The following is a 13,503-nucleotide window of genomic DNA, read 5'->3' as shown; positions in this document are numbered from 1 at the left end:
GTGGGGGTGGGGGGGGGGAGGTGGGAGTCCAAAGTGGCCGAGGAGTTGAGAGACCTAAGTTCCTCTGGTCCCCGGAATTCAGCGAGACAGCTACTAAATCATTCTGAACCCCTGAGAACTGAACCGGAGATCTACAAAAAGAATAGCTGCAACTCTACAAAGAGAAAAGCATCCAGTTTCTGCAAGACAGGAGGTGTGGAGAAGTGAAATGGAAGCGATACATGGGAAGATGGGCGGGGGGGGGGGGGGGGCAAAAGGGAGGCGATACATGGGAAGATACGGGGGAGCCAAAAGGGGGCGAGCTCCAGCAGCCTCCACCAGAGAGTGATGGAGCAGCAGAGAGCGCAGAATCCGGACCTTTAGAAGTCCGCTCCGGTGAGGGACGGCCCTGCCTGCCCGGTGCTCAGACAGTGAAGCGGGTGCAGAATCCTAGGTGGGACAGCGTGGTCTCAGGATCCCCCGGGGTCACAGGAACACTGACAGTGCCTGAGTGCAGCAGAGCTCCCAGACATCGGAGCAGGGAAGCCGGCTGCAGCGGGCTCTTGGCCAGTGGTGGCCGTAGCCCTGGAACCCAGCAGGGTCAGTGGGTCCCAGCACCCTCAGCGCAAAGGCTCTCCGAGCAGGAGCCCAGCAGGCGGCAGAACCGGCAAGCCCCCCCTTGCTCCCCCTGGGGAGGAGCAGCGCACATGTCCACACAGCAGGAATCTGCAGGGTTTGGAAGGCGAAGCAGGGTCCGTGCCTGAGATGGAAATGCTTGGTCACAGGCTGGGTGAGCACAGTGTGCGGTCCGGTACCAGGGAGACAGGAGTGATGGGTTGCCTTTCACTGGGGGTGCGCTAAGGAGCGGGACCCTGAGCTTTCGGCCCTGGGGCTGGGGATGAGGAGGCCACCACTTTCGCTCTCAGCCTCTAAAGAGGCCTGCAAGGCCTTCACGGAACAAAATCCACAGAGAGCAACCCGGACCAGATTACTTAGCCTGGCCCCCTGGCAAGGGCGGTGCACGCCCACTCGGGGCAAAGACCCCTGAGAATCAGCGCAACAGGTCCCTCCCCCAGAAAGTCAGCAAGAGCGTGCGGCCCAGACCAACTTTACCGAACACTGAGAACCGCAAAACTCCAGCGCTAGGGGAATATAACATACACAATTCATAGCGTTTTCCCCCATGATTCTTTGGTCTTTCCATTTTATTTATTTATTTTTTTTTTTCGCTTTCCTTTTGCAACCAATTTCTTATTTTATCAAACTTTTAGGAAATATTTTTTAGTTTTCATTCTTACAGTTACATGCTATCCTTCCATTGTTTTTAATTTTATTTGTGTAAGTTTTTTTTTTTTTTTTTTCTTTACACCCTTGCGGTGCAGTTTCTTCCACCAGACCAAAATACACGTAGTGTACGGTATATGATTCTGTTTTCTTCACCTGTCTCATCAAAATCGCTTTTTTTTTTTCTTTTTTCTCCTTCTTTGTTTCTTTCTTGTTAAGTTCTTTCTATGTTCTGTCTCCCTTTCTGATATTTCCCACTTATTTTTTGTATCCCCCAAATGAATGAGACAAAGACTCCTAACTCTGGGAAACGAACTAGGGGTGGTGGAAGGGGAGGTAGGCAGGGGGTGGGGGTGACTGGGTGACGGGCACTGAGGGGGGCACTTGATGGGATGAGCACTGGGTGTTATTCTATATGTTGACAAATTGAACACCAATAAAAAATAAATTTATAAAAAATAAAAAAATAAGGTCTTTCTAAATTTTCATCTTTACAGTTACATTCTATCCTGTCAATGTATTTAATATATATAATATATATGCAAGGTTTTTTTTCTTTACAATTGTGAAGCCATCTTTTTTTTTTTTAATTTTGTTGTTTATTTATTCATGACAGACACAGAGAGAGGGAGGCAGAGACCCAGGCAGAGGGAGAAGACCGCTGAGCTGCCGGGGCTGCCCTTCTTCACAATTTTGAGATGTAGTTTCCTCTAACCGAAGGAAATACACTCAGAATATAGTGTATTGCTCTGTTTTCTTCACCTGTCTGTTGATATTTCTTCTTTTTTTCTCTTTTAATTTTCATTTTTACAATTGCATTCTATCCTTTCCTTGTATTCTATTCAATTTGTTTAGTACCTATAAAAGTTTTCCTTTTGTTACAATTTTGGGATTTAGTTTTCTAACAAACGGACCAAAATACACACAGGATCCAGTGTATTACTCTATTCTCTTCACCTGTCTGATTATATTCTCTCTTTTTAATTTTTCTTTTCAGTTCTGGGTCTCTTGTGATTTGTGTAGTGTATATTTCTCTGGGGACATTGTTGCCATTTCAGTATTTTGTTCTCTCATTCATCGATTCTTCTCTGCACAGATGGAAAAAACCTCATCTCATAAAAGAGAACCAAAGGCAGTACTGAATGCCAGGAACCTAGTGAGTATGGACATAAGTAACATGGTAGAACTAAAGTTCAGAATAATGATTATAAAGATACTATCGGGGCTTGAATAAAGCATCAAAGACACTAGACAAAGCCTTTCTGGAGAAATAAAAGAACTAAAATCTAATCAAGTTGAAATTTCAAAAAGGCTATCAATGAGAAGCATTAAAAAATGGAGGCGCAAAAAAAAAAAAATGGAGGCTCTGACTGCTCGGATAATTGAGGCAGAAGATAGAATTAGTGACATAGGGCAGCCCGGGTGGCCTAGCGGTTTAGCGCCTGCCTTCAGCCCAGGGCGTGATCCTGGAAAACCCGGGATCGAGTCCCATGTGGGGCTCCCTGCATGGAGCCTGCTTCTCCGTCTGCCTGTGTCTCTGCCTCTCTCTCTCTGTATGTGCGTCTAATGAATAAATAAATAAAATCGTTTTTAAAAGCCCCAATCAAAAGTTATAGGGTATCAGGTTGGATAAAAAAGTAAGGACCATTGATACGCTGCCTGCAAGAGACTCATTTTAGGCCCAAAGACACCTCCAGATTTAAAGTGAGGGGGTGGAGAAAGATTTATCATGCTAACGGACATAAAATGAAAGCTGGGCTGGCAATCTTTATATCAGACAGACTAGATTTTTTTAAAGATTTTATTTATTTATTTATTAAGGAGAGACAGAGAGAGAGGCAGAGACACAGGCAGAGGGAGAAGCAGGCTCCCTGCAGGGAGCCTGATGTGGGGCTTGATCCCGGGACAATGGGATCAAGACCTGAGCCAAAGGCAGATGCTCAACCACTGAGCCACCCAGGTGCCCCCAGACAGACTAGATTTTAAAGCAAAGACTGTAGGGGCCCCTGAGTGGCTCAGTGGTTAAGCGTCTGACTTCGGCCCAGGTCGTGATCCTGGGGTCCTGGGATTGAGTCCAGTATCAGGATCTCTGTGGGGAGCCTGCTTCTCCCTCTGCCTGTTTCTCAGCCTCTGTCTCTCTCTCTCTGTATGTCATAAATAAGTGAATAAAATCTTTAAAAAAAAAAAAACACACACACACACTGGAAGAGCCAGAAGTGGCATGCCTTCTGTTAGAAAGCACTAAGAAGCCCACAGTACCACCGAGGAGTAATGTTCTCCCGAGAAAATTGAACTTGCTTCTGGCCTCCAACTGGGGTGAACATATAGTGACAGGAAATACAGCTCTCTTCAGGAGAAGAAGGCACAGGGTCTGCTCTGTGGCGAGAGCTCTGGGCATCTGCAGGAACGTGTTTGCTTTGTTTTGCATCCAGTCTGCTCAAGAAAGGCACCATTTCCCTGCCTACCACAGTGATGCCACAACACTGCCCAGCAGCCTTGCCTATTCCAAGCCAATGGTGCCTGCCTTTCCCTTTATCCTGGGAGAATGGCCCCTGGATGCTTAGATCTGCATTTGCTCCCTATCCCCTAGGTCAAGTCAGAAAGCTAGGATAAAATCCTGGATCTGACAAGCCAGTTCACTGTACCCGTGCCACTGATCTTGGCGCAAGGCTGCTCTAGGCTCGGAGGATCAGGCCCTCCAGACTAGCCTCTCTAGACCTCTGCCTCCTGCTCTCTGTTGCAGGGCCCTGAGCTACTGCATGCCGTTGTTCTTCCCCGGGCATTTGCTTTTGCCACGCTGCTAGCTGGTCCTCTTGGGACATCCTCAGGTCTCGCCCTCAATGTCACCTTTTCCATGAGTCCTTCTATGAATACCCAATCCTAAATTGCAACCCCTCCTCCCACCCCATCCCCAACACTCTGCATTCAGCTCTGTGGATTCGATTTGTTTCCATAGCATTGAAAACTACTCAGCCTACTTCACCTTTCACTTCATTTCATGATTCACTTCAGTGTACACCGCTACACATGCTAGGCTATGAGCACTACAGAGGCAACGAATCTGTTCAATGCTGTATTCTTAGAGCTTTGAGCAGCGCCTGGCACATGGTACATGTTTACTACTCATGTTGAGAATGAATAAAGAACTGCCAGCTCCAAGGTCCTGGTCCTTGGAGCCTCTCGTCCCTAAACCCCCTTGGCATCTCTAACCCCCACAACTATCCAAACAGGCAAAGTTTGAATGCTCCCGTCCATGCTCTACTTATTGGCTCATGGACAAGGTAAGCCACTGAGTTTACCGGGGACTCTGGAGACCCCTAGCCCCAGTCCCTGGTTTGTGCTCCTGGTATTCTGGCAGAAGTCAGCGTAGTAGGATTCCAAACAACTATGGCTGACTGCACACTCTCTCCTGCCAGCAGGCAGCTATGGCCTTCACCCTTATGCTCTGCTCTTCCTTCTTGTTGGCTTCGATCTATAAGTTGCTACAGTCAAGGACTCACGTGTCCTGGGGTTTGGGTTGGGCCACAGAAGGTTTTACAGATAGCCAGTTCACACAGCGCATGCCCATTGATTCCAGAGGGCACACCCATGTTCACATATGACCATAAAAAGACTTCCCTAGCGAAGGTAGAAAGGAGGGTAACTAAAAAAAATAAAAAAAAAAAAAAAAAAAGAAAGGAGGGTAACTAAGATGGTTTGCAAGGTTACTTTCAAACCCAAAACACTCCAACCACTAGGATTTATCCCCATTTCCAGAATGCAGGTGCGCTCCTTGCCTTTGCACATACTGTTCCTGCATCTTGAGGTATCGGAGATACTTTACTTGCAATGAGAAGGGCTCTTGCTGTCGGTGCTGTCCTTCCTGATAATGCCAAAGGCCAGCCTTCTCGTGAGAAGGCATCAGACACACTCAGAGGGACATTCTACTACAACTGGACCAGTACTCCTCAGAAATGTCAAGGCCATAGATATAAGCAGAACACTGGCCTTCCAGAGATGTCCGCATCCTAATGCTCACAGCTGGAATATGTTAAGTTACACATCAAAGTGGAATTAACGCAGAAGATGGAATTGAAATTACCAATTGCCTGACCTGAAGATAGGGAGATTGTTCAAGATAATCCAGGTAGACCCAATGTAAATACAATGCTCCAAATGTGGAAGGAGACGGTCATGTGAGAGACTCAACTGCCCATTGCTGGCGTTGAAGATGGAGGAAGGGTCTCTGAGCCAAAGATGGTGGTCACCCTCTGGGTGCTGGAAAAGTCATGAAAACACATTTCTCCGTGGAGACTTCCCAAAGCATCACAGCCCGGCTGATGGCTTGATTTTAGCCCAGTGAGACTCTTCTGGGGCTTCTGACTTCCAACATTTGTGTTGTTCCATTAATGAATTTGTGCTGTACCACTAACTTTGTGGTGATCTGTTACAACAGCAATAGGAGGGCAGCCCCGGTGGCACAGCGGTTTAGTGCCATCTGGTGCCCGGGGTGTGATCCTGGAGACCTGGGATTGAATCCCAAGTCGGGCTCCTTGCATGGAGCCTGCTTCTCCCTCTGCCTGTCTCTCTCTCTCTCTCTCTCTCTCTCTCTCTCTCTCAATCAATCAAACAATCAATCAATCTTTAAAAAGAAAAACAACAACAACAGCTGTGGGAAAGTAATACAGTTTCAAAAAAAACAGGAAATACGAAGGAGCTATCTCATATTGGAGGACATGAAGCAGACATAATGACTGCATGTAATGTGCCATCCAGGGTTGCAAAGAAAAAGGGCACATTCCTACCCCTTTGCCCCCAGGGCTCTTGGCCCCTTGGCCACTTTATGGTCCCTCCGACTGTACCACCACTCTGGACAATTGCAGGTGCCCAATTGGGACATACACAGGAGTCTGCGGCTGAGCTGGAGAGACAAGACCACCCATGAGGACAGTGCATGCCTCCCCCCACATTCCTCTTTGCAGGATCAAGCATCCTATCCCCCACAGTGAGAGAAACTGAGGGACAAGGTTGAGGGACTGGGTCCTGACAGTTGGAGAATGGCCAGCACGAAGCTGGGGGTGTAGGAAACTGCATGAAGCTGTTTCTACAGAAGCCTCGGGAGCCAAGGGATTCGTTACCACACTGTGAGCTCACAGAGCACAGTCCACTGTCTTCTCTTACTAGGGGACATAATTCAGGCACACATGTTTTCCTAGGTGCAAGACTCCGGATTCTGCACCTTAAGGTGCAAGGCTGGGGTGGAGGTGTTCAAAAGAGGAGCTGCCCCACAGGAAGCTGCCTGTCCCCGGTGGTTCTTGTCAGAGAACTCCTGAGTCATAGCCACCGCTCTGTGCAGCTGGGACCCTCGTGAAGGCCACTGTGAGGTTGGCTTTCTGAGGCTGAGCCAGAGTGGGAGTGTGGACCTGTCAGCCATCCCAACAGCCGCCTGGGAACCTAGGGTCCCGAAACGGGCCCTTTGAGCAGAGGAAAGTGTAGTGAGTGACGGCGGTGGTCACCGGGATGCTCTGCCACACCCCGCAGGCCCTCGGGCTCACATGAGGATTTTGTAAGCAGCCGGGCAGGAGGGCCTTCGGGTCCCCAGGTGGCAAGCAGGCTGTGCAGAAGGTCGGCCGCCCCATGAGATGGGGTTGGAGGAGCACCTGCCATCCCAGGGCTGTGGTCTTGGCACAAGTCCCAGGAGCAGGCTCTGTGGGGCAGTCGTGGCTGGACGCGGGGACACCTCTGCTAATGTTGCTTGCTGTGGGGAACTGGTGGGTCCCACAGTGTTCTTACTCAGCGTTGAGAAGGACTGTTGGGCTGTAGCAGCCAGGACACCCCCGGGCCTCTTCCCCCTTTGTTGGAGTCATTCTGGGGAGCATCTCTTTAGCCACAGCCTCTTGTGTGGACACATCCACCCAGGCCCTGAACTGTCATTGCAGGGCAAAGCAAGTCAGACAGGAGCTCACTGGCCTTGAGGACTCACTCTCGGTCCTTGTCTTCCGGATCTGAGAAGCCTCTGCTTTTTCCCAGGCTGAGCAAAAGGCCTGCTCTACACTCTGGTCTCCTTTGCGAGGAGTTGAGCTGCTGCCTGGCTCTTGCCAGACCTGCCCTGTGGCAGATACCCGTGCAGGTGCCTTAAGGCCCTTCGTGGGCAAATAAGTGTTTGCAGGTCTCCATCTGGCATCACTGAGAGCCTCCTGCTAAAATCCGGGGAAGACAGCTGGGAGGCAGGGCTAGCGCAGGGGTTGCAGGGCTCGAGGAAGGAATGGATTCCAGAAATGCGTATTGAGATGGAAAAATGCAGACTAGCGTATGATGCTGGCTTGGAAGTTAGAGGAGGGGAAAGAAGTGAAGAAGATTCAGGAAGGTTGTGTTTCACACTGCCTGGTTTTGTGTGCTTGTGTTTGCTTTTCCTTTGAATCTTTCTTTCTTTTTCAGAAACTTAGCCATTACCTTTTGTTCAGTTGCTCTTTGCCCCTTTTATTTTAAAAAAAATCTAATGATCTATTAATTTTAAACTATTTTTTTTCGACTTGTAAAAAATTTGCAAAGATAGTACAGAGTTTTTATATGCCCCTCACTCAGTTTCCCATTATGACGGAAAGCGGAAGCGGTTGCTTCTGTCAATGTGGTATATTTGTTGCAATTAATGGGATAATTTTGACACTTCATTTATTACTAACTGAAGCCACACTTTACTCAGACTTCGGCAGTGTTTACCCAGAATCTGTGTTCTGTCCAGGATCCCCGTCAACATACCGCCTTACGTTATTTGTAGTGTTTCCTTGGCTGTGGCAGTTTCTTTGTTTCTGAGGAGCTTGACTCTTTTCGGGAGGAGTGATTAGATAGTTTGTACATTGTCTCTCACTCGCAATGTTTCTGATGTTTTACTCATGATTAGTCTGGAGTTCTGTGTTTTAGGAAGGAAGACCATAGCGGTGAAGTGCTACTGTCATGACATCCTATCAACACTACATACCAGTAGCTTGATTTATCACTGATGTGGTTTACCTTCACCACCTGACTGAGTTAATACCTCTTAGGTGTCTCCACTGTAAACTTACTGGTGTCAGCCCCCTTTGCATACTGTCCCCTTTGGAAGAAAGTCACCATATGTGGCCCACACCTCAACGCAGGGACTTATGCTGTACTACCTTCAAGTGAGAGTATCTGCGTAAACCAGAATTGTTCTCCATTGGAGACCTGCCTATTTCCCCATATTTATGTGTTTAATAAGTCAAATACTTTTCACAATACAGACACATGGGCATTTCTATTACAGGAAGAAATTACATGTGTGTTCACTACCCTGTGTGTATTCACATATGTATACAAATTTTAGATGTAATCATCTATATGTGCATTAAGCTACATAAGAGTTTTTACTGATGTTTTTGGCTCTAATCCACCACCACCTAGATCACTATAGCTTCCTCCTCTACGGTGAAAAACCTTGAGATTTGGACGTTGTTTATATGTCAGTGTCCTGTTGTCTCTGCTGGGTTATCATGGTTATCTCTGAAGGAGCTGCTGAAATAGAATTTGTGGATGGGCTAAGCATCAGTTCAGCTCCAGAACTCCCTGGAACCTCATCAAAGCTATGCCTGCCCTCTAGCCTCTGGACTCTGATAAGGCTACCTGGCCCCTGTCTATGGAGCTCTTGAAAGGTCAAGAGTACCCGTTATCTGAGTGTCTGAACTGATGAACAATTCAACTTTTGATGCTTTTGGGGGTTGAGATCACCTGTAACTAAGTATGGTCTTCTTTATCTGTCTGGAAAGTATTTCTTTCTACCAGAGCATGAGCTACAGGGTAAGCTGGACCCCAAGATGAGTCTTTGTTTCCTCACCTTTATTTAGCTTTATGACTCAGGGCATGTTATATGAGCTTTTGGTGCCTCAGTGCTTTTTCTCTGTTCTGTATTTGAATAGTCACTGGGAAGCTCCTCGAGGCTGGCAATTAGACTCTACCCAGAGAGAGGGCAGGAGAGCTGGATGAAAAACTGAGACCCCTCAGATTCGACAGCTGACAACCCTGCTATATGTTACTCATCCTTAAAACCGACTTATTTAATGATATACATTCTCCAGTGAGTGTTGGAAAGCCTAACTAGAAAATGAGAAATGTGCCCAAGTTCTCAGATTAAAGGTGATACATCATGGGAAATCATGAGTTGATACTTTGATTGATTATGATCAATCAAGTAATAATGATACTCTCAAGATGTTCCTTAAATAAATACCATAAAATTGCCTATTTGAAACTCTGCTATGGTGCAAAGTGTGATTGTTTTCCGTGACAATACTAGCTGAATGTTGAAGGTATTGCTGTAATCACAAAAACTCTCAAAATGTCCGGACATGAAGACAGTATACTAGGTCACCTTCTGTGATGTGGTGTAGTGTGGTATGGCTTAACACAAAGTAAAAGAACACCTGCAAAGACTAGGATTTTAATTTTGATTCCATACTTTGAAGGAAACTTCCACCAAATCACGAGGTGACAACTAAGCAAAGCTGGTTTGGTGAAAAGATAAAAATTTTGAGAAACATTTAGTAAGACAGAGAGAAAAAAGCAGACTCAACTACTAAAATAAAAAAATCGAAGTCGGGGTAGTATTACAGATCTTTTTTTTTTAAAGAAGATTTTATTTATTTATTTATTTATTTATTTATTTATTTATTTATTAGAGAGGCAGAGACATACTCAGAGGGAGAAGCAGGCTCCCTGCGGGGAGCCTGATGTGGGACAGGACCCCAGGACCCCGGGATCACGCCCTGAGCCAAAGGCAGATGTTCAAGCCCTGAGCCACCCAGGCGCCCCAGTATTACAGGTCTTAAGGAAACAAAAAGGAATGTAAGAGAGTACTCTGAACAATTATACTCCAAGAAATTGTATAACCTAAATGAACTGGATATATTTTTTAAGACATAAACAACCAAAAGTAACTCAAGAGGAAAAGAAAATTCAATCAGATCTAACAGGTAAGGAGAATGAATCAGTGACCAGAAACGTCAAAGAAAGAACATCCCAAGACCAGGTGACTTCGCTCCTGTATTCTACCAATACTTGAAAGAAGAAAGAAATCCTCAGGCAGCCCCGGTGGCACAGCGGTTTGGCGCCGCCTGCAGCCTGGGGCGTGATCCTGGAGACCCTGAATCGAGTCCCGCGTCAGGCTCTCTGCATGGAGCCTGCTTCTCCCTCTGCCTGTGTCTCTGCCTCTCATTCTCTCTCTGTGTCTCTATAAATAAATGAACAAAATCTTTGAAAAAAAAAGAAGAAAGAAAGAAAAGAAAGAAAGAAAGAAAGAAAGAAAGAAAGAAAGAAAGAAAGAAATCCTCAATTTCTTCCCAAAATATGGAAGTGGAGGGAATACTTCCTATCTCGTTCTGTGAGGTCAGCAGTACTGAGGTAGTAAAGCCTGACAAAGACATCAAAAAAATAAAATAAAATAAACTGACACTCTTTCATTAAAAAAAAAAAAGCTTTCAACAAACTAGAAATAAAAGACTTTAACATGATAAAAGGCATTCACGAAAATTCCACATCTAACATACTGAATGGTTAAAGATTGAAATTTTCCCATTAAGCCAAGAAATAAGAAAAAAGGCAAGGGCCGCCTAAGTGGCTCTGTCGGTTATGCAGCAGGCTCTTGATTTCTACTCTGGTCATGATCTCAGGATTGTGAGATCAGGCCCTGCATTGGGCTCCATGCTCAGGGGCGTCTGCCTGAGATTGTCTCTCTTCCTCTTCCTCTCCCTCTCAATCTCTCTCTAAAATAAATAACCAATAATATTCTTTTAAAACCCGACAATGCCTGCTTTTGCTTCTTTTATGTTATTATACTGAAAGTGCTAGCCAGAGTGATTAGGCAAAAAAATAATTTTAATAAATAATAAATAAATAGTCATAATAATAAAGACTAATAAAGTGGGAAAAAAAGTTTAAAAAAAGAAGTAAAAGCAGAAGAAAATACTTAAAATAAGTTTATCCAAGGAAATAGAAGACATATACACTACAACTTACAACATATTGCTCGAAGAATTTAAGAAGATTTCAGTATTTGGAAAGATATCTTGCGTTCATGGAGTTGAAGACTTAATTTTCTTAAGATAGCAGTTGTATTAAAGCAATTTACAGATTCAATACAATCCCTAAAAGGAATCCCAACAATCCTGTTTGAAGAAATGGAAAAGCTGATTCCAAAGTGTATATGGAGGGACGCCAGGGTGGCTCAGGGGTTGAGCATCTGCCTTTGGCTCAGGTGGTGAAACCAAGGTCCTGTGATTGAAACTCGCAGGGAGTCTACTTCTCCCTCTGCCTACATCTCCACCTCCCTCTGTGCGTCTCTCATGAATAAATAAATAAAATCTAATAAATAAATAAAGAAATAAAGAAAGTGTATTTGGAGTACAGATGCTCCTTTGGATAATTATGTAGGTATCCTTCGGGTTGGGTAAATACCTCGTAGAAAAGAACCGAGATGTCCATCAATAGATGAATGGATAAAGAATATATATCTGGCACATTGGTGGTAGGGATGAAAAATAGTGCCGCTTTTGTGAAAGATGTTTGCCAGTGGTAAAAGTCTATCAGTTTGTCAAAAAGTTAAACTTTTTAAAATTATATTTATATTTTTTACTTTTAATTTATATGACTATCAATTCCACTCCTATGTATATGCTCAAAAAATGGAAAACAGGTATTCAAACAAATACCCGTGTAGAAATGTTCACCAAAATTCACAATAGCAAAAGGATGAAACGACCCAAATATCCATCAATTTGAGAATGAATAAGCAAAATGTATAGGCCTATAAAGAAATATTCAGCCGCAAAAAAGAATGAAGTCCCGTTACAGGCTTTAGCAGGATGCACCTTGAAAACTGCTGAGTTGAAGAAGCCAGACACAAAGATATCATATTGCAAATTCCGATTATATGAAATACACAGAACGGCTATATTCATAGAGAAAGCAGAGTAGCGGTTGACAGGGTCTGAGGGAGGAGGGAATGGGCAGTGACCACTTATCGGATGCGACGTTTGCTTTTGGGCTGATGCAAGTGCTTTGGAACCAGACAGAGGCGATACTCGTACAACACCGCAAATGTACGAAATGGCACTGAATTGGACACTATAGAATGACTTCATGTTATGTGTATTTACAATAAATAAATAAATAAATAAATAAATAAATAAATAAATAAATAAAAACTATTGATAAATGCTGTGAAACAAGAAAACATGAATCTGCTGGAAACAAGGAGTACCTTCCCCTTCTCTCAATGGCCCTTTGCCCTCAACCTAGGGTCAAGCTCCGCGGCCTAACATGCTGGGTTAAAGGTCTAGCCCGAGCCTGTTCGTCTGGCCTCGTCTTCTGCCTTCCACCACACTGTAGCCTTTCTCTTTCCATACATGGAACTGTTTTCTCTGATATTGAGCAACGGGGTCCTCATTATCTCAACTACGCTCGCTATTCATTCCCACCTAGTAAACATATGAGTGATTAGAGAATTGCTAATTTCTACTCCTGTGATCCAGATATACTAATTAGGATACAGAACTCGTGTCTCCTTCAATGTGGTCTGGCTGTTCTTACAAGAAATATACACAGGATCAGATGAGTCCATAGAACAGGCACAGTGGCACTGACCCTGGACCTTCTGTTAACTGGGTGACAGATGAATTTAAGGAGCAAGGGGATCTGAGGATACTGGTGAGAGGGTTTAATTCAGCTGCTGGCCATGCGCACAGGGAAGATGGACCGCTGGGCGCAGGTTAGAGGTAGAAACTTACATAGAGGCCAGTGAAGATTTTTCAAGTGTGGCTGAGTCTTGACTAGCCGGACATTCCAAGACACTCTCTCTGCTACAGGGCACAAGGCAGAGAATGGCTGGTGGTGACAAGACCGATCAGTAAAAAGAAAATCTATCACCTGTCCAGGTGTGAGCTGCTGAGAGCATGACTAAGACAGGGACTGGGGGTGGAGAGGACAGAGACACAGAATGTACTCACGAGCCCTCCACTGCTTTCCTCGGAGGGGACACTTTTCCAACTGCCACCCGCTGCCCGCAAGCTTCACCTCCTCTTCACTCCTGGAGCCATGTAATCCGAGACTACATTTTTGCTTGAACTCCATCTTCCTAGCCAGCGAGGCTTCTTTTGTTTAGCAAACCTAACTGCGGTTTTGGCTTCATTCACCCAGATGGCACCCCCAGATCTCAGCAAGAAGGACTGCACAGTTGAGAGTAAAATCTTAAAA

General features: G+C 45.2%; 1 protein-coding gene across 1 annotated transcript in view; it reads left to right on the top strand.

Annotated features, from left to right (window-relative positions):
• Positions 1–13,503, top strand: part of LOC112663802 (melanoma-associated antigen 10-like) — a 331,119-nt gene that overhangs the window by 283,802 nt on the left and 33,814 nt on the right. The gene's annotated exons all lie outside the window — the stretch shown is intronic.

This window comes from Canis lupus, chromosome X (assembly GCF_003254725.2).
Source record: "Canis lupus dingo isolate Sandy chromosome X, ASM325472v2, whole genome shotgun sequence".
Classification (NCBI taxonomy): domain Eukaryota; kingdom Metazoa; phylum Chordata; class Mammalia; order Carnivora; family Canidae; genus Canis; species Canis lupus.
This window is presented reverse-complemented; position numbering and strand designations above follow the sequence as displayed.